The sequence below is a fragment of the Hoplias malabaricus genome, chromosome 15 (assembly GCF_029633855.1).
Source record: "Hoplias malabaricus isolate fHopMal1 chromosome 15, fHopMal1.hap1, whole genome shotgun sequence".
Classification (NCBI taxonomy): Eukaryota; Metazoa; Chordata; class Actinopteri; order Characiformes; family Erythrinidae; genus Hoplias; species Hoplias malabaricus.
In genome coordinates, this window is record NC_089814.1 from 35,109,878 (window position 1) to 35,131,183 (window position 21,306).

Sequence of the window (21,306 nt, forward strand, 5' to 3'; positions counted from 1 at the left end):
AACACACACAACAAAAGCGTTATATAGAAAGTCAGTGTATATTTTCTGATTTACGAATGGCTTAAATATCTTAAATGAAATTAAATCTAGATAATGATAGTGATGGAATTTAACAATTCTATGCTATGGCTTTTTACATTTTTTGTACTTACGTCTATTTTAATTTAAATTATACATTTTTAAATATTACGCTGTGTCACTGCCACACAGCTCCATGTCTTGGCGTCCTGGGTTTGATCCTTGCCTCGGGTTACAGTCTGGATAAGCAGTTACAGATAATGAATGAATGAATGAATGATAAACCGTTACAGATAATGAATGAATGAATGATAAGCAGTTACAGATAATGAATGAATGAATGAATGATAAACCGTTACAGATAATGAATGAATGAATGATAAACCGTTACAGATAATGAATGAATGAATGATAAGCAGTTACAGATAATGAATGAATGAAAAGCAGTTACAGATAACAAATGAATGAATGAATGAATGAATGAATGAAAAGCAGTTACAGATAACAAATGAATGAATGAATGAAAAGCAGTTACAGATAATGAATGAATGAATGATAAGCTGTTACAGATAATGACTGAATGAAAGGCAGTTACAGATAATGACCGAATGAATGAATGAATGATAAGCAGTTACAGATAATGACTGAATTAATGAATGAATGATTAGTTACAGATAATGACTGACTGAATGAAAAGCAGTTACAGATAATGAATGAATGAATGAAAAGCGGTTACAGATAATGAATGAATGAATGAAAAGCAGTTACAGATAATGAATGAATGAAAAGCAGTTACAGATAACAAATGAATGAATGAATGAATGAATGAAAAGCAGTTACAGATAACAAATGAATGAATGAATGAAAAGCAGTTACAGATAATGACTGAATGAATGAATGAAAAGCAGTTACAGATAATGAATGAATGAATGATAAGCGGTTACAGATAATGACTGAATGAAAGGCAGTTACAGATAATGACCGAATGAATGAATGAATGATAAGCAGTTACAGATAATGACTGAATTAATGAATGAATGATTAGTTACAGATAATGACTGACTGAATGAAAAGCAGTTACAGATAATGAATGAATGAATGAAAAGCGGTTACAGATAATGAATGAATGAATGAAAAGCAGTTACAGATAATGACTGAATGAATGAATGATAAGCAGTTACAGATAATGAATGATTGAATGAATGAACGAACGATAAGCAGTTACAGATAATAACTGAATGAATGATAAGCGGTTACAGATAATGAATGAATGAAAAGCAGTTACAGATAACAAATGAATGAATGAATGAAAAGCAGTTACAGATAACGACTGAATGAATGAATGAAAAGCAGTTACAGATAATGAATGAATGATAAGCGGTTACAAATAATGACTGAATGACTGAATGAATGAATGAATGATAAGCAGTTACAGATAATGACTGAATTAATGAATGAATGATAAGTAGTTACAGATAATGACTGACTGAATGAATGAAAAGCAGTTACAGATAATGAATGAATGAATGAATGAATGAAAAGCAGTTACAGATAACAAATGAATGAATTAATGAAAAGCAGTTACAGATAATGACTGAATGAATGAATGATAAGCAGTTACAGATAATGAATGATTGAATGAATGAATGAATGAACGATAAGCAGTTACAGATAATGACTGAATGAATGATAAGCAGTTACAGATAATGAATGAATGAAAAGCAGTTACAGATAACAAATGAATGAATGAATGAAAAGCAGTTACAGATAATGACTGAATGAATGAAAAGCAGTTACAGATAATGAATGAATGAATGATAAGCGGTTACAGATAATGACTGAATGAAAGGCAGTTACAGATAATGACCGAATGAATGAATGATAAGCAGTTACAGATAATGACTGAATTAATGAATGAATGATAATTAGTTACAGATAATGACTGACTGAATGAATGAAAAGCAGTTACAGATAATGAATGAATGAATGAAAAGCGGTTACAGATAATGAATGAATGAATGAAAAGCAGTTACAGATAATGACTGAATGAATGAATGATAAGCAGTTACAGATAATGAATGATTGAATGAATGAACGAACGATAAGCAGTTACAGATAATAACTGAATGAATGATAAGCGGTTACAGATAATGAATGAATGAAAAGCAGTTACAGATAACAAATGAATGAATGAATGAAAAGCAGTTACAGATAACGACTGAATGAATGAATGAAAAGCAGTTACAGATAATGAATGAATGATAAGCGGTTACAGATAATGACTGAATGACTGAATGAATGAATGAATGATAAGCAGTTACAGATAATGACTGAATTAATGAATGAATGATAAGTAGTTACAGATAATGACTGACTGAATGAATGAAAAGCAGTTACAGATAATGAATGAATGAATGATAAGCGGTTACGGATAATGAATGAAAGAATGAAAAGCAGTTACAGATAATGAATGATTGAATGATAAGTAGTTACAGATAATGACTGAATTAATGAATGAATGAAAGGCAGTTACAGATAATGACCGAATGAATGAATGATAAGCAGTTACAGATAATGACTGAATTAATGAATGAATGATAATTAGTTACAGATAATGACTGACTGAATGAATGAAAAGCAGTTACAGATAATGAATGAATGAATGAAAAGCGGTTACAGATAATGAATGAATGAATGAAAAGCAGTTACAGATAATGACTGAATGAATGAATGATAAGCAGTTACAGATAATGAATGATTGAATGAATGAACGAACGATAAGCAGTTACAGATAATAACTGAATGAATGATAAGCGGTTACAGATAATGAATGAATGAAAAGCAGTTACAGATAACAAATGAATGAATGAATGAAAAGCAGTTACAGATAACGACTGAATGAATGAATGAAAAGCAGTTACAGATAATGAATGAATGATAAGCGGTTACAGATAATGACTGAATGACTGAATGAATGAATGAATGATAAGCAGTTACAGATAATGACTGAATTAATGAATGAATGATAAGTAGTTACAGATAATGACTGACTGAATGAATGAAAAGCAGTTACAGATAATGAATGAATGAATGATAAGCGGTTACGGATAATGAATGAAAGAATGAAAAGCAGTTACAGATAATGAATGATTGAATGATAAGTAGTTACAGATAATGACTGAATTAATGAATGAATGATAAGCTGTTACAGATAATGAATGAATGAATGAATGAATTATATGCTATGTTTTTTTTATTGCCAGAATCACATTTATTGCACAGACAAAGAAAGGTGGTTCTATTAGCACATAAAGGCCAAAAAGCCTGAACAAAACATAGAATGAAATAAATATCAATGGTTCTCTCTGTTCCTAACTTCTGAAGGAAGCAGAGAAAATCTGTGGAGGAAGAAAAGTTGAGAAGGAAGATGATTCAGCTGGTCACAGAGGAGCTGAAAATAAAGTTAATTTATTGAATCTTTGTGAAGATAAAAAATAAGGTTGACGTCACTAATTGTGGTAGGGATGGATATATAATTAAACAGATCTGACACTAATCACTGCTCCCCCCCCCCCCCACACACTGAGTGTAAATGAATCATCGAAAAGGAATTGGAGTCATTTACAAGAACAAAGTCACTGAATCAAATGACACAAACATGGCCAAAAGTTTGTGGACACTGGTCTGAATGTAGGGTCTAAATCTGGAGGGTGTTGCTCTTTACTGTCGTATCTTCTGAGAAGGATTTTTTTTATTAGATACTGGGACACTGGTGTGAGGATTTGGTGGCATCCGGCCTCACAGACAGTGTGGTCACGTACTGATTTTGGGTGATTAGTTCAGGAATATAGCTTTCTTACTCCAGTGAACACATTTTTCCAATGTTGGAGGCCAAATTGGTCCATTCATCATGAAAGTTTCACACAGTGTAAAGGGCAACTGTTGTGTTCAAATGATGTAGTAAACTAACATCCACAAACATGGAGATACATGTTTTTCTTTGGACAGCGACGATACAGAAAATAGAAGATTACTCAAGTAATCAAAAGAGCAGAGAACAGTGAGAAAAAGAAAGATGTTTTGAAGTAAACAACTGATTAGATTAATATAGTCTTCACTTTTGTAGAGAAACGCCACTGCATCTTATGCTTATAAATACCATAAACTTAAATGCAATTAGAAAATGATGATGACGATGATAATTATGTGATAACTGTTATACAGCCACATCCCCAGTGCTAAAGCAACATAAAGACCTGTATGCTGATAGCTAGACTATGATTGTGATGTCACAATACACAGGCCTTTGGTTTTCTTCTGCCGGACAGTCCACAGTTATTATTGAGTTTAAATTCTCATTCGATATTCCAAAATTCAGTATTGTTGATGATATCATTTTATAATGAAAACAGCAGCTCTTGCCAATTCTCTTTTTTTCCTTTTATTTCTCTGTTCTTGGTTTCACCTCAACTTTGAGCTTTTACATCCATGAATATCTGCGCTGTGATTGGAAATACATGCGGTACAATGATGAGCATTTTAAACGTCCATTTTAATCATTCAGGTCTAACCTCCGAGTATCAAAGCAGTCGTAGAGAAAAGTTAAAAGTCTCCAAGCATTGTCTTCATATTCCGAATTTCTCAACTGTTTATTCTTGTAAAAAAAATAGTCTTCCGTTTCCTTAAAATGTGAATAAGGCCTGGGGCTACTCCACAGGGTTAAATTAGAGTGGATTCTTTCGTCAGCCACCGATCCAAGGAGCGTTTGAACCTCTTCAAAAGACCACAGTGTAATTCAAATGTGATCTCTGCTGTAGCTGGAGATTTTACCATTGGAAAGTTAGTGCTGGTCGTCTGCACTGCGTGCCGCTGAGTGACGATTCTCTCTGGACAATCAGCACCCTGCAAGGTTTACACGCCACAGTTTAGTCCCGACTCGGCTCACTCAGAACCACTAAAAAAGAATCTAGTTCCAGGGCCAGGACCAATTTTAGAGTAGAGCAGGTACCAAGCAAGGGAAAGGCACCAGATGACTTAGGCCCAGAGTTGAGGAACGTCCAATAGGAATGCACCCCTGTAATAATAATCAGATACCACCATTTCTCTTTATTTTCCATTAGTGACTTTAATTCTTACTAACATGCTTTTCATTCCCTCTCATTCCATTTATGTTTGCTTTTATCACTCCGACACATTTACAACAGACCAGTGGGGGATGTGTGTGTGTGTGGGGGGGGGGGGGGTGTCTTATTAGCTGATTTTTTTTTATCTCTAATGAAATAAATAAATAAAATCAGTTGCTATTAACTCCTGTTTGGGCGAGGCTAAACAGGTTAGAGAGGGAGAGAGAGAGGTACCTATTCATTCTCTCTGCTACCGGAACGACCTAATGATGTAGGATTTCAGACTTGTCACGCGTTAATGCAATTCATTACGGCCAAAAGTGAGACCAAAAAGCCAGAGATATTCCCCTCGTCTAATACGTCTCCCTCTCCTCTCACAGGAGGAGCTGCAGCAGGAGGGAGAAAATAATGAGAAGGAGAAAAGTGGCGAGAAGTAGAGGAGCAGAAGGATGAGGAGAAGAAGGAAGTAGGAGGTGGAAGAAGAAGGGAGAGAGAAAGGTGAATGAGGTGGAAGATGGAAGTGAATGGAGGGAGAGGGAAAAAGGAGAGAAAAAAGAGTAAACAGAACAGGATAGAGAGAAAGAAAAGGATGACCTTTCTGTCTTGTTTGCTCTTTTCTTTCTTTCATTTTTTCTTTCCCCCTCTCTCTCTCTGATTATTGGTGTTTTCCTCATTTTCTAAACCAATCAACGCCACTATCAAGCAGGCGGAGGCGCGTGCACGTGAGCTCGCGCGCGCTCGCGAGCCCCTAATTGATATTGAGCGTGTGCGTGGCGCGAGGCCGCTGCTGTCTCTAATTAGCGCTTTCATCAGCGTCCGTAATGAGAGCGGCTGATTAGAGCGGCGCGCGCTGGAAAAATAAAACACAGAAGCGACAGGCGCGCGCTCTGAGTGTTTCCATGTGTGTGTGTGTGCGTGTGCGTGTGTGTGTGTGTGAAAAGGAGGGTCTTATGATATCAAAGATCCTCTTTCCTCAAAAGCAGGAGAAATCCCTGTCACTGGAGAAAGGACTGAGCTCGAGCTGGAGGACACTGATTGGCTGATTGCTCTTTTCCTCATTTGCATATTCGTTTGTTTGCCTAACCATGCGGCCATGCATTAATTAATTCGCTCATTTATTCACAGATTTAGTTACTTTGTTTGCTCGCTTATTAATTCATTGGTTCATTTATTTATTTGTTTGATTATTTATTTATTAATTTATTTAATATTTAATCTGAAATACATTTCTGTATATTTACAGTATACTCTCTCTCTCTGTAAGCTACTTGTATTTTCAAGTTTGCTTCAACTAATTATATTAATTTACAGCATTCATACAGCAATTCTTGTTTGTTTGTTTGTTTGTTTGTGTGCAGGATGGCGTGTTATTTAACTCAAACTTTAGAAACTACTTGTATGAAGTTTTTTCCAGTTTCTCTCCATTCAGAGAAATATGCGCAAAAGTCTAGGCACCTAAGATTACTTAAAGGCTAAACACCACTTAATGGACCTCCATGAATATTTGACATTATTGTAGTTACTGACAGATATAAGTATGAATTAAAATGAAAATAGCTGCTTAATTTGCTTTAAAACTGACAATTTTATTAAATTGACGGAAAAACCCGAGCTCGCTACGGAAATTCTCGAACGCGACCGTGACGTCACTGGTGGACAACAGCCGAACAACGCCGCGGTAAAACACCGTTATGACTGACTGTTATGACAGTATCTAGCTAAATAACCAACATTATTCATGACAGTAGCCTAGCAATAAGCTAAACTCAAATGTAGAGGTACCGTTATTCTTGTAAATGTGATCGAAGTCGAACTCGAATTCATCCGACACTATAAACCTCCGTAATGCAGCTACGTAGCCGAGTATAATCTGAGCCACCAATGGTCTTTTAAACCTTATTCCTTGAATAAGTAAGAAATAACATGTTTTCTGACTATCAATAAACACAAGTTAGGAACTCAAATTCCACTGTATTTATTTGTTTGACACTTTCATAGAGCTGCTGCTTAGCCTTTAAAATAATTTATGTTCTCAGTAAGTGTAGTGCTTGTATAAAACTACATATAATTAAAATAAAAGCGTAAATACATGTTCTCCTTGATCGTATGGATTTGTTAAATCAACAGCACACTTAATTTAACACAATGAAGTATTTATTAACCGTTAAAACTAGGGATTGGATGCTAAAGCCAAATAGTACTGGACTGCCATGAGGAGAGGTATGGAAAGGGTTAAACCAGCACTAAACCAAGGCTTCCTGTTTAGATAAATAACTTTTTAAATCTCATTATCACAGATGGTGAAATCTTTTACACACTTCTGTGTATAATGTAAAGTCAGCAAATCTTTTGGATAATGCTAGCTTCACTAATAAGCTAGCATGCTACTTGGCAACTAACTAGCATTAGCTAGTTAAGCTCTTTTCAATACTACCACGATTTAACTTTGATATATTTGTTGAATAAGCTCTGCTCCAAAGATATGACTGACGTTGTTTCATAGAGGATAATAGAGGACTGTTATTTACATGTTTGGTTATATTCAGTGTATATTTATTTACTGATGACTGACTGAATGAAGGGGCTAAAGCAAATAGCGGGGCTGGCCACGTAGCACTTGGGATTCCTCCTAGAATAGTAAATGAGAAATTAGTGAGGGTGTGTGTGTGTGTGTGTGTGAGAACACTGTCCATCAATTAGTTTGTGGGGAGGCCAAATCAGCTGCTGGATCCTCCTGCGCCCTTGTGAGGTGGGGGCCGACACCTGATGCCGTATATTCTGTTTTTCATTCTGATTTTCTTTATCTATCTCCCCTCTCCCCTTTTTAATCACTCTTTTCATTTCTCTCTCTCTCTCTCAGTTAATACCACAGAGAAAAGGAAAAATTAGAAAGACAGATTGCAGAAAGAGATGTTGCTGTATTTTCTCCAACACAACAAGATCAGATGGAAAATCACAAGAGGCTTTACCATTAGTCTCCCACTGCTCAAAAAAGACCTCAGTGATCTCAGTAGAATCACAAGCTGTGCTCAGATTTGCCTGATGAACCCTCCACTCTTCTCTTCCTTATCTCATTTATTTCTCTCTCATGTCTCATGTGTCGCCCCGCCCCCTCCAAATTTTAAGGAATAAGCCATTTCACCATTAAGTCTCCTGAGCCATTACACAGCAACTTATGAGCAGTCAACATTTCCTCTGGGACCAATTCTTTAATACTTGTTTAATAACAACAAATAAATAAAAACGTTATCTTTAAACATAGCCCAGTGAAGGGGACCCACTCTATGGAGAATAACTGTACTGGTGTGTTTATCTTGTGTGTTAAACTTGACTGATTCCCCCTTTAAAGGAGTAGCCTGCATAAGTAGAAGCTGGGATACATGCAGTAAAGCAGTAAAGCTAGAGCTTTGGCCTCTACGCTGCTGTGGGTTTGTGATGGGTTAGGGCTAACAGGGCTAGCATTAGCACTGTTGTTCTCATGACCCAGCCTGTCTCAGGATACCACACACACACACACATTAGAGTGGCGAGGATCGATCCCCCGGATCGCGAGCTATTCTAACGTCGCTCCACTGATGGTGATAAATATTTGCCGGAAGATGAGGTGAAGAGGAGCGTGTCGGTGAAGAGAATCAGTGAGTAAACAGGGATGGTGGGGTGGGGTGGAGGCAGAGAGGGAGGGTTCTCATGCTCCTGTCTTACTGCTGTTTAGCCTGTGGTGTCTGCAGGGACTGTTCTGACCAGCCAGAGTCGCACTCCCTCCATTCTAATCGCAGCAGGCCCATTAAAGTTGCAATCAGTGAGTTTATCCACCACAAATATAGTTTTAAAAGTGATTACTCATGCTTTAAACGATGTGCAACTCACCTGAAATGAAGGTTCAGGCTGCTTTATCGTCCTTGAATAAGCCAGTTTATGTTCAACAGAGCGGGTCGCCCATATGGGGACGGCCATGCCAGATTCCAATACTATATTATTTCTAATTGGTCTGAAAATTGATGGTGATGAGGGATTGAGGAATATTTTATTGTTCATAGGTTGCTTTGTAATGGCTGGCAAGATCTGAAAATCATGGTGGTGGTAGTAGTGTTTTTAAGGGAGCTTCATGCTGATTGCTCACAGAAATAAGACTCACTCAGCCTCATGAGACATTTGTCGGGGGGCTCCAATCACACACACACACACACACACACACACACAAAGACAAACCACATAAACCCACCCTTCCCCTCCTGCTGTCCCCACTTTGTCCTCCATCAATCACTGCCATTGTGTCCTGGATTGAAGATAGAGTCACTCAATATCCCCTTCTTCTTCTAAAGATGAAGAGAAAGAGGAGAACGTACGTCAAATTCAGAGCCACAGAGGTGATGTCCGTTTCATGCTGTCGAGGGGAAATGCCGCATAAAGCTCACGTCTGACCCCACGGGCCAAGAGCGGGCAGAACTGTATTTTAAGACTGGCAAATTACACGGCTAGTAGCCCTGAATTAAACTCAATTTGGAGAATTACGCACAGATTACGCACGGTGGCAAATCTCAAAGATGAGATTTATTAAGGCGGAATGACCGGCTTAAGCGAGAGCTGTCGTCTCGCCGCCTCTCCATCACCATAGCTAAACAAATCAAGCAGCAATTATGGCTTAAAGTGGAGCCGCAAAACTCCATACCAACACACATAAGACAACAGTTTTCACTCATGGACACAGGGCACAGAAAGCAGGGCAGAGTGAGGCCTTCCTGCCGTCTGTACAGTTGACTGTTACAATTAGCATCAATGCACCAGTCATTACTGACCACATTATTCACCGCATTAGCGACTCAAAGCCAGTTCGTAATTACTCCCACAAACACCGCGACATGGTTAAAAGAGCGAGGAGATTTGAAAAATAGCCCCTTTCATTTTCCCACAACCCCTTTAACAAATAATAAATTGACCTCTTAATAAGCGGGTGCCATGTTGGAACCTCCAGCAGCCGCTCGACTAATTACAATTAAATTCAGGCAGATTAGAAGTCGCTGATATGCCGATTAAAAATGAGACAGGGACCAAGCCTCTCAGGTGGACGCCCCAGTCCCATCAGCAGCTCTCCAACTTTTACTGATGATACTCCTGCAGCTTTTAGGATTTTATTGTTATTTGTGTGCAACTATGTACTGTGCACACTTTATGTAGTTGAAATGACAATAAAAAAACATTTGATTGACATTAGCACTCATTCGGTTTACATTTGGAGCTTTTCCACTGTATGCAGCATACTCTACTCAGCTCTGCTCGCTTAACAACTGGTTGGTTTTCCACTATAGACTCTGTCTCTAACGGGAACAGCGAGCAATGGAAACCACAACAATGGCGGTGGTAACACTTCACGTTGCTTTCTTATGTATTGGTGTGTTGTTGTTGTTGTTGTTGTTGTATGGGACTCAACACAGCTCATCAGTTCAGACAGTAGGAAAAGGAAATGTTTTAATGTTGGTAGTTATATCAGTAGTAGTGTATTTGTAGTTTTAGGAGCACTAGTGTATTTGTAGTTTAAGGAGCAGTGGTGTATTAGTAGTAGTTTAACAAGCAGTAGTGCATTAGTAGTAGTTTAAAGAGCAAAAGAGCAGTAGTGTATTAGTAGTAGTTTAAGGAGCAGTAGTGTATTAGTAGTAGTTTAAGGAGCAGTGGTGTATTAGTAGTAGTTTAACAAGCAGTAGTGCATTAGTAGTAGTTTAAAGAGCAAAAGAGCAGTAGTGTATTAGTAGTAGTTTAAGGAGCAGTAGTGTATTAGTAGTAGTTTAAGGAGCAGTGGTGTATTAGTAGTAGTTTAACAAGCAGTAGTGCATTAGTAGTAGTTTAAAGAGTAGTAGTGTATTAGTAGTAGTTTAAGGAGCAGTGGTGTATTATTAGTAGTTTAAGGAGCAGTGGTGTATTAGTAGTAGATTTAGGAACAGTAGTGTATTTGTAGTAGTTTTAGGAGCAGTAGTGTATCAGTAGTAGTTTAAGGAGCAGTAGTAGTGTATTAGTAGTAGATTAAGGAACAGTAGTGTATTTGTAGCAGTTTTAGGAGCAGTAGTGTATCAGTAGTAGTTTAAGGAGCAGTAGTAGTGTATTAGTAGTAGATTAAGGAGCAGTAGTGTATTTGTAGTAGTTTAAGGAGCAGTAGTAGTGTATTAGTAGTCGTTTAAGAAGCAGTAGTGTATTTGTAGTAGTTTGAGGAGCAGTAGTGTATTAGTAGTAGTTTAAGAAGCAGTAGTGTATTAGTAGTATTTTTAGGAGTAGTAGTGTATTTGTAGTAGTTTCAGGAGCAGTAGTAGTGTATTAGTAGTAGTTATAGGAGCAGTAGTGTATTAGTAGTAGTCATAGGAGCAGTAGTGTATTAGTAGTAGTTTTAGGAGCAATAGTGTATTTGTAGTAGTTTTAGGAGCAGTAGTGTATTTGTAGTAGTTTGAGGAGCTGTAGTAGTGTATTAGTAGTAGTTTTATGATCAGTAGTATATTAGTAGTAGTTTTAGGAACAGTAGTGTAGTAGTAGTAGATTTAGGAGCAGAAGTGTATTTGTAGTAGTTTGAGGAGCTGTACTAGTGTATTAGTAGTAGTTTTAGGAGCAGTAGTAGTGTATTTGTAGTTTTAGGAGCAGTAATGTATTTGTAGTAGTTTTATGATCAGTAGTTGTAGTAGTAGTTTTAGGAGCAGTAGTGTATTAGTAGTAGTTTGAGGAGCAGTAGTGTATTTGTAGTAGTTTTAGGAGCAGTAGTGTATTTGTAGTAGTTTGAGGAGCAGTAGTGTATCAGTAGTAGTTTTAGGAGCAGTAGTGTATTTGTAGTAGTTTTAGGAGCAGTAGTGTATTTGTAGTAGTTTGAGGAGCAGTAGTGTATTTGTAGTAGTTTGAGGAGCAGTGGGGTATTTGTAGTAGTTTGAGGAGCAGTAGTGTATTTGTAGTAGTTTGAGGAGTAGTAGTGTATTTGTAGTAGTTTGAGGAGCAGTAGTGTATTTGTATTAGTTTTAGGAGCAGTAGTGTATCTGTAGTAGTTTTAGGAGCAATAGTGTATCAGTAGTAGTTTTAGGAGCAGTAGTGTATCAGTAGTAGTTTTAGGAGCAGTAGTGTATTTGTAGTAGTTTGAGGAGCAGTAGTGTATCAGTCGTAGTTTTAGGAGCAGTAGTGTATAAGTAGTAGTTTTAGGAGCAGTAGTGTATTTGTAGTAGTTTGAGGAGCAGTAGTGTATTAGTAGTAGTTTGAGGAGCAGTAGTGTATTTGTAGTAGTTTGAGGAGCAGTAGTAGTGTATTTGTAGTAGTTTTAGGAGCAGTAGTGTATTTGTAGTAGTTTTAGGAGCAGTAGTGTATTTGTAGTAATTTTAGGAGCAGTGGGGTATTTGTAGTAGTTTGAGGAGCAGTAGTAGTGTATTTGTAGTAGTTTTAGGAGCAGTGGGGTATTTGTAGTAGTTTGAGGAGCAGTAATGTATTTGTAGTAGTTTGAGGAGCAGTAGTGTATTTGTAGTAGTTTGAGGAGCAGTAGTGTATTTGTAGTAGTTTGAGGAGCAGTAGTGTATTAGTAGTAGTTTTAGGAGCAGTAGTGTATTAGTAGTAGTTTTAGGAGCAGTAGTGTATTAGTAGTAGTTTGAGGAGCAGTAGTGTATCTGTAGTAGTTTGAGGAGCAGTAGTGTATCAGTAGTAGTTTTAGGAGCAGTAGTGTATTAGTAGTAGTTTTAGGAGCAGTAGTGTATCAGTAGTAGTTTTAGGAGCAGTAGTGTATTAGTAGTAGTTTTAGGAGCAGTAGTGTATTTGTAGTAGTTTGAGGAGCAGTAGTGTATCAGTAGTAGTTTGAGGAGCAGTAGTGTATCAGTAGTAGTTTTAGGAGCAGTAGTGTATTAGTAGTAGTTTTAGGAGCAGTAGTGTATTAGTAGTAGTTTGAGGAGCAGTAGTGTATTTGTAGTAGTTTGAGGAGCAGTAGTGTATTAGTTGTAGTTTTAGGAGCAGTAGTGTATTAGTAATAGTTTGAGGAGCAGTAGTGTATTTGTAGTAGTTTGAGGAGCAGTAGTGTATCAGTAGTAGTTTGAGGAGCAGTAGTGTATCAGTAGTAGTTTTAGGAGCAGTAGTGTATTTGTAGTAGTTTGAGGAGCAGTAGTGTATTTGTAGTAGTTTTAGGAGCAGTAGTGTATTTGTAGTAGTTTGAGGAGCAGTAGTGTATTAGTAGTAGTTTGAGGAGCAGTAGTGTATCAGTAGTAGTTTTAGGAGCAGTAGTGTATTTGTAGTAGTTTGAGGAGCAGTAGTGTATTTGTAGTAGTTTGAGGAGCTGTAGTAGTGTATTTGTAGTAGTTTTAGGAGCAGTGGGGTATTTGTAGTAGTTTGAGGAGCAGTAGTGTATTTGTAGTAGTTTGAGGAGCAGTAGTGTATTAGTAGTAGTTTGAGGAGCAGTAGTGTATCAGTAGTAGTTTTAGGAGCAGTAGTGTATTTGTAGTAGTTTTAGGAGCAGTAGTAGTGTATTTGTAGTTTTAGGAGCAGTAATGTATTTGTAGTAGTTTTATGATCAGTAGTTGTAGTAGTAGTTTTAGGAGCAGTAGTGTATTAGTAGTAGTTTTAGGAGCAGTAGTGTATTTGTAGTAGTTTGAGGAGCAGTAGTGTATTTGTAGTAGTTTGAGGAGCAGTAGTGTATTTGTAGTAGTTTTAGGAGCAGTAGTGTATTAGTAGTAGTTTGAGGAGCAGTAGTGTATCAGTAGTAGTTTGAGGAGCAGTAGTGTATCAGTAGTAGTTTTAGGAGCAGTAGTGTATTTGTAGTAGTTTGAGGAGCAGTAGTGTATCATTAGTAGTTTTAGGAGCAGTAGTGTATTAGTAGTAGTTTTAGGAGCAGTAGTGTATTTGTAGTAGTTTGAGGAGCAGTAGTGTATCAGTAGTAGTTTTAGGAGCAGTAGTGTATTAGTAGTAGTTTGAGGAGCAGTAGTGTATTTGTAGTAGTTTGAGGAGCAGTAGTGTATTAGTAGTAGTTTGAGGAGCAGTAGTGTATTTGTAGTAGTTTGAGGAGCAGTAGTGTATCAGTAGTAGTTTTAGGAGCAGTAGTGTATTAGTAGTAGTTTGAGGAGCAGTAGTGTATTTGTAGTAGTTTGAGGAGCAGTAGTGTATTTGTAGTAGTTTGAGGAGCAGTAGTGTATTAGTAGTAGTTTTAGGAGCAGTAGTGTATTAGTAGTAGTTTGAGGAGCAGTAGTGTATTTGTAGTAGTTTGAGGAGCAGTAGTGTATCAGTAGTAGTTTTAGGAGCAGTAGTGTATTAGTAGTAGTTTTAGGAGCAGTAGTGTATCAGTAGTAGTTTTAGGAGCAGTAGTGTATTTATAGTAGTTTTAGGAGCAGTAGTGTATTTGTAGTAGTTTGAGGAGCAGTAGTGTATCAGTAGTAGTTTTAGGAGCAGTAGTGTATTAGTAGTAGTTTTAGGAGCAGTAGTGTATCAGTAGTAGTTTTAGGAGCAGTAGTGTATTTGTAGTAGTTTTAGGAGCAGTAGTAGTAGCAGTAGTTTGAGGAGCAATAGTGTATTTGTAGTAGTTTTAGGAGCAGTAGTAGTAGCAGTAGTTTGAGGAGCAGTAGTGTATTTGTAGTAGTTTGAGGAGCAGTAGTAGTAGCAGTGATAACTGTAGTAGCAGTAAGAGTGGTATCTGTTGTATTATTTTGACCTATGTTGACCCGGGCAGGACCAGAGAGGTTTGGGGGCAAGTGGTTGCTGTTCTCAGTTCAGGCCTTTTTATGTGTGCACAGTGAGAGAGTGAGATTAGATCAGGAAAATATTGTATAAATTTCCCTCTAATTTATTTCATCATTCCACATTACGGACATATGAATTGTTCAAATTCGATAACAAGTACTCAGTTCAGTTCATTATGTAAGATAAATTAGACCGGGGTGAAAAAAAAGGAAAAGACGGCGGCGGCGGCGCTTCCTCCAGCGAAATGCAATTTGTGCGAGAATTTGTTTTATCTGTCACAAATATTCCCAATTAGCCGGCGTAATTATTTGATAGTTTCTGCAATTATGGGCAGAGCCGGGTGGGTTCGGGAGCGCACCGCGCCGTAATTGGCCTAAATGTGATATTTTGCATATTTGCATAATGAGGAAATTGGGAGAAAATTGTGTTCATTCGTTTGTGAAAAATCCTATGAATTTTATGAATTCAAAAGGTTCTGTTCCTGGAAGCAGTGACTTTGCTGACTGCTCCCCCGGGTAGTGAGAGAGAGAGAGAGAGAGAGAGAGAGAGAGAGAGAGAGAGAGAGAAACCTTTATAGGCCACAGTCATCAGAGTCCAAACTCAAGCTGCCCAGTCCATCTGCTCTAAGCAGTGTCCAAACACAGTGGGCAGTTAGCAGTAGTAATAAAAGTGTAGCCGTTTTAGTAATATTAGTATTAGTATTTTTAGTAGTGGTAGTATGTTTAGTAGTGTAGTTAATTTAAAAATAATGGTAGCTATAGCAACAATGCTAGTAGAAATATTAGTAGTAGGAGTTGATGTTTTAGTTGGAGGACCATCATTATTTACTAGCAGTATTAATACTTTTAGTGTAAGTCTGGTATTAATATTGGAATGAGTACTTGTTTTAATATTAGTACTACTACTACTACTGCTACTACTACTACTGCTACTACTATAATAATTCCTATTACTAGTATCAGTATAACCTTTCTCCTATTCTTATCAGTAGTAATATTATCTGTAAAAGCATAACTGTTAGTGTTAGTAATAATAAAGTAATAGAACTAGTATTGGTAGTTCTTATAGTATTGTTATTAGTATTGTAAACACATTAATACTGGAAGTACAGTAGTGTGCAAAAGTTTTAGGCCACTGTGATTATTATTATTATTATTATTATTATTATTACAAATACAATACAATTATTATTATTTTACAAATAATAAAAGAGTGGTGCTTGTGTAAAAAAAATAATTACATTAAGCACAAGAACATATGTTGGCCAAAGTAATACATTTATTTGTTTTTATTACTAATTTTTAATAATAATATTTGTTTTATTGTAATATTGGGGTGGGGGGTATTTTTGATTGGTTGGATATTTTTTTTCCTTTTTTTTTTTTGCAAATAAACACGTACTGCTCAGTTAGCTACCGTTTTAAATCTCATTCTTGCAGTTGCCTAAACCTTTAAGTGGTGTTAGTGTTCATATGCGTACGGGCATTAGAATTGTTATTGGTAAAAATATTACTATTAATGGTAGTAATAGTATTAGGGCTGGTATCGGTATTAGCATTAATATTAATATTATTAGTTCCTCAATAATAGGAATATACTTAATTACCAGGAAAGGCTCACTGCTGTAAATTGGTCAAAGTAAGAGGGCGGGGGGCAGAGAGAGAGAGAGAGAGAGAGAGAGAGAGAGAGAGAGAGGCTGTAGTAAAAGATTGCTGTAATAATCCCATCATTTCATGGGGCGTTAGGCCATAATGATGATGGCGCTGCCATTTGCATGTGCAACATCAGACAACTCCACCTTACCTGAGAGAGAGAGAGAGAGAGAGAGAGAGAGAGAGAGAGAGAGAGAATGGGGTGAAGAGCAGTAAAGGAAAAGGGATCCAATGAGAGAGATGTGAAAGATGAAGCTAAGAGAGATTTTGAGAAAGCACGAGAGTAGGGAGAAAGGAACGAGAGAAGAATGGAGGAGTAGAGAGAAGATAAAAGGGCAGGAGGGGAGAGAGAGAGAGAGAGAGAGAGAGAGAGAGAGGGAGGAAATAGTCAGATGAAGATGTACACTAACCCTCCAATGACAGCCAATAAAAAATTATGGGGCAAGGACAGAGTGGGAGGGAGAGAAGGCGGATTTTGGGGAAGGGGTGGGGGGGTGTTGTGAAAATGTTTCTCAAAAGCACACACACACTCAGAGAGAGAGAGAGAGAGAGAGAGAGAGAGAGAGAGAACAAACGTCCCATAAATGTGTTCCTCTGCAGATAATTCTCTACAAGCATCCAGAGCAAACATAAAACACACACACACACAAACACTCACCACAGATGCACAAGACAATTCTCTCCCTACACACACACACACACACACACACAGGCAGCGTATTTTAGCGTGGGAGTTAATGGGAATGAAATACCTGGGTGGATGAGTGCAGATGTGTTTGATACAAATAGTCATTTTCCTATTTGCTGCCTCATTGAGTTTGATGAATGATGGGAGTCTGGGAGATGCAGTGATGAATGGCAGCACCTTGGCTCCACTGCACGCCCTATTGATTCTCCTTCTTTATTACTGCAACAACCCAGCTGCCTCTCTCTCTCTCTCTCTCTCTCTCCTCTGTTTGCCTCTCATTGTTTCTGTCTCCGTGTCTCTTTCACACACCCCTTTTGTTTCTTTTCTCCATACCTCCTTTTTCTCTTTCTTTTGCTGTTTTCTCTCCCTCTCTCTCTCTCTCTCTTACACACACACACTGTCTCTCTCACTCACTCTCTCCTGGTAACAAGGAGGAAGAGCTGTTACAGGACATTCATCTTTCAAAATCCTGTCCAGTGTCCAGCATTGATCCACTCAGAGGTTTGTCACTTATCGTAGTGTTTTCTCTCTCTCTCTCTCTCTCTCTCCCTCTCTCTATGTACAGGGGCTTTCAAGCTGCTGCCAGCAGAACGTCACTAGAGCTCAACACGCTTGGAGGAGAACACTAACTGCCCCTTCTCCATGATGTCAGTAATCAGGCTCCAGCTCCCCCAAGGGGAACGAGACTGACACAGCAGTGGAGGGATGGGTTTAAAGGCCATGTGAGGTTTATAATGGACGTAGCATCACACTCTCACTCACTTTTACGATGAGTTATGATTCATTAAAGCACAGCGCCACCATCAGGACATTCATTCATTCATTGTCTGTAACCGCTTATTCAGTTCAGGATCGCAGTGGGTCTGGAGTCTACCCGGAATCACTGGCCGCAAGGCTGGAAAACATCCTAGAGGGGGCATCAGTCCTTCACAGGGCAACACACACACATTCACTCACACCTACGGACACTTTTGAGTCACCGACCTCTTACCAGCGTGTGTTTTTGGAGCGTGGGAAGAACCCGCACTCCTCACAGACAGTCACCCGGAGGAAACCCACGCAGACACAGGGAGAACACACCACACTCCTCACAGACAGTCACCCGGAGGAAACCCACGCAGACACAGAGAGAACACACCACACTCCTCACAGAAAGTCACCCGGAGGAAACCCACGCAGACACAGAGAGAACACACCACACTCCTCACAGAAAGTCACCCGGAGGAAACCCACGCAGACACAGGGAGAACACACCACACTCCTCACAGACAGTCACCCGGAGGAAACCCACGCAGACACAGGGAGAACACACCACACTCCTCACAGACAGTCACCCGGAGGAAACCCACGCAGACACAGAGAGAACACACCACACTCCTCACAGACCATGCAGACCCGGAGCAGGAATTGAACCCACAACCTCCAGGTCCCTGTGTTTGTTGTGTACTGTAATGATATATATTCATACAAGCACCATACCTACTGAGGAGATGCATTATGTTTAAATAATAATAATAATAATAATAATAATAATCATAATCTTATCTGTGTAAGGCATGTGTACCGTGCTCTATCACAGTCTGGAGTGAGTGAAGAGGCCCCACACACTCGCTCTGCAGGCGCCGGAATCACTCAGAGAGTCAGAGTGTGTGTTGATGTCCCAATGGTCCGAGTCTGAAAACTCACAACACAAACTCAGTGAAGCTCCATCACACACACGAGGCCCAAACCTCGCTCGGGTCACTGCCGTCGCCACGGTAACGACAGGAATGGCAAACACACCCTGGTGGCGTCCAGTCAGAGAGAAAAGGAGACCGGTAGACAGGACTATTCCACAGCTCAGTGCATCACACACACACACACACACACTGTTCATAAACACATCAGCACATGAAATTTGTTAGGTGTTTCAAATCATCCACAGAAGTGTATGTGTGTGTGTTACTGGGTGAGTGTGTGAAACTGTGCACAGATGTGTGTGTGAAACTGTGCACAGATGTGAGTGTGTGTGTGTGAGTGAGTGACTGGTTGAGTGTGTGAAACTGTGCACAAATGTGTGTGTGTGAGTGAGTGACTGGGTGAGTGTGTGAAACTGCACAGATGTGTGTGTGAAACTGTGCACAGATGTGAGTGTGTGTGTGTGAAACTGTGCACAGATGTGAGTGTGTGAGTGAGTGACTGGGTCAGTGTGTGAAACTGTGCACAGATGTGAGTGTGTGTGTGTGAGTGAGTGACTGGTTGAGTGTGTGAAACTGTGCACAAATGTGTGTGTGTGAGTGAGTGACTGGGTGAGTGTGTGAAACTGCACAGATGTGAGTGTGTGTGTGAAACTGTGCACAGATGTGTGTGTGTGTGTGTGTGAAACTGTGCACAGATGTGAGTGTGTGAGTGAGTGACTGGGTCAGTGTGTGAAACTGTGCACAGATGTGTGTGTGAAACTGTGCACAGATGTGAGTGTGTGTGTGTGAGTGAGTGACTGGTTGAGTGTGTGAAACTGTGCACAAATGTGTGTGTGTGTGAGTGACTGGGTGAGTGTGTGAAACTGCACAGATGTGAGTGTGTGTGTGAAACTGTGCACAGATGTGTGTGTGTGTGTGAAACTGTGCACAGATGTGAGTGTGTGAGTGAGTGACTGGGTGAGTGTGTGAAACTGTGCACAGATGTGTGTGTGAAACTGTGCACAGATGTGAGTGTGTGTGTGTGAGTGAGTGACTGGGTGAGTGTGTGAAACTGCACAGATGTGAGTGTGTGTGTGAAACTGTGCACAGATGTGTGTGTGTGTGTGTGAGTGAGTGACTGGGTGAGTGTGTGAAACTGCACAGATGTGAGTGTGTGTGTGAAACTGTGCACAGATGTGTGTGTGTGTGTGTGTGTGAAACTGTGCACAGATGTGAGTGTGTGTGTGTGTGTGAGTGAGTGACTGGGTGAGTGTGTGAAACTGTGCACAGATGTGTGTGTGAAACTGCACAGATGTGAGTGTGTGTGTGTGAGTGAGTGACTGGTTGAGTGTGTGAAACTGCACAAATGTGTGTGTGTGAGTGAGTGACTGGGTGAGTGTGTGAAACTGCACAGATGTGAGTGTGTGTGTGAAACTGTGCACAGATGTGTGTGTGTGTGTGTGAAACTGTGCACAGATGTGAGTTTGTGAGTGAGTGACTGGGTCAGTGTGTGAAACTGTGCACAGATGTGTGTGTGAAACTGTGCACAGATGTGAGTGTGTGTGTGTGAGTGAGTGACTGGGTGAGTGTGTGAAACTGCACAGATGTGAGTGTGTGTGTGAAACTGTGCACAGATGTGTGTGTGTGTGTGTGTGTGAGTGACTGGGTGAGTGTGTGAAACTGCACAGATGTGAGTGTGTGTGTGAAACTGTGCACAGATGTGAGTGTGTGTGTGTGAGTGAGTGACTGGGTGAGTGTGTGAAACTGCACAGATGTGAGTGTGTGTGTGAAACTGTGCACAGATGTGTGTGTGTGTGTGTGAAACTGTGCACAGATGTGAGTGTGTGAGTGAGTGACTGGGTCAGTGTGTGAAACTGTGCACAGATGTGTGTGTGAAACTGTGCACAGATGTGAGTGTGTGTGTGTGAGTGAGTGACTGGGTGAGTGTGTGAAACTGCACAGATGTGAGTGTGTGTGTGAAACTGTGCACAGATGTGTGTGTGTGTGTGTGTGTGAAACTGTGCACAGATGTGAGTGTGTGTGTGTGTGTGAGTGAGTGACTGGGTGAGTGTGTGAAACTGTGCACAGATGTGTGTGTGAAACTGCACAGATGTGAGTGTGTGTGTGTGAGTGAGTGACTGGTTGAGTGTGTGAAACTGCACAAATGTGTGTGTGTGAGTGAGTGACTGGGTGAGTGTGTGAAACTGCACAGATGTGAGTGTGTGTGTGAAACTGTGCACAGATGTGAGTGTGTGTGTGAGTGAGTGACTGGGTGAGTGTGTGAAACTGTGCACAGATGTGAGTGTGTGTGTGTGAAACTGTGCACAGATGTGTGTGAGTGTGTGTGTGTGAAACTGTGCACAGATGTGTGTGTGTGAAACTGTGCACAGATGTGTGTGTGTGTGTGTGTGAAACTGTGCACAGATGTGTGTGTGTGTGTGTGTGACTGGGTGAGTGTGTGAAACTGTGCACAGATGTGAGTGTGTGTGTGTTACTGG